Raw genomic sequence first — 1,158 nt, 5'->3', positions numbered from 1 at the left:
TTCAGATGAGGATCATCGGAAAGCCTAGACGTCAAATACGTTCGTCCGCTGACGAGAATCGCGGAAATAAATGACAATACGTTCTCATATCTGCCGTGCTAAGGAAAAAAATGGTTAACTACATTTGCCTTCAAACTGAGAAAATCAATGAAAACTATTTGCTTAGAGAATCGTAATGGAAAAATAAATTTCTATGAATACAAAAGCATGTATTGGGTAAATCGGGTACACTTTTTTTATTTTGCAATAAGAAACTAATTTTTTTTAATATTTACTACTCAAAAATGCACTTAAGGTTCTTGCTTTTTGAAAATACAAGAGAAAAAAAGTAACAAAGTGACTTAATAGTTTTCAACATAAGAAAACCGTAACTACGAAAAGCTTTTCGTTTGTAATAAGAACTATGCCTTACCAATGTTTTTGCTAGAGAAGAAAACATTAATGGATGTTGTGGTCTTTTTCACGTTTTTATGACGTATTGGACGCGTCGTACAATTTTTTTGTTAATTACGACTTCTTTCCTAGCTATTTTGTCATATTCGAAACTTTTACCTAAAGTTAACCCTAAGTTTTTATTTCAATAAATAATAATAATTTTTAGTTTCTGATTTCAATATAGTTAGACGTAGTTCTTTTCACGAATTTATTAGTATAAAAAACTCATTTTTCTTAAAAATGTGACTTAACCACTTTTTTCCTTGGCAGATATGGTAAGGTGAGTGTCCCAGTAATTGAGTATGTCTTAAGTCCGTATTAACAGTAGTTACTTGAAACTTGCTTCAGATGAGACGCTTAGATTTAAATTTAGAGTCAGACGTGAGTTTTTCAGCTGAATCGCGATTACAAATGTAATGTCACATATATCAAAATATAATTCATATAAAAAGACTTTTACCTAACTCTAAATTCAGATCTGAGTATTTTACACAAGACAGGTTTCAAGTAATTAATACAGGTCTGAATGATTGAATGTTGCAAAATACTAATAATATATTTGTGTATAATATTTCTAAAAAAGGAGAGCCTTTGTGAAAAGATATGTCTATTTATAATATCCCAGATAGATATATCTCGGCATATATCCCACACAGCAGAATGTGCAAAATATATTATTGGGATGTCCTAAATATATAATATCTCAATACCTGTAGAATATCC

Source organism: Odontomachus brunneus, unplaced genomic scaffold, assembly GCF_010583005.1.
Source record: "Odontomachus brunneus isolate Ranch 3 - 2012 unplaced genomic scaffold, Obru_v1 Obru_scaffold_074, whole genome shotgun sequence".
Classification (NCBI taxonomy): Eukaryota; Metazoa; Arthropoda; class Insecta; order Hymenoptera; family Formicidae; genus Odontomachus; species Odontomachus brunneus.
The sequence above is the reverse complement of the archived record's forward strand: the minus strand, read 5'-3'. Positions refer to the sequence as shown.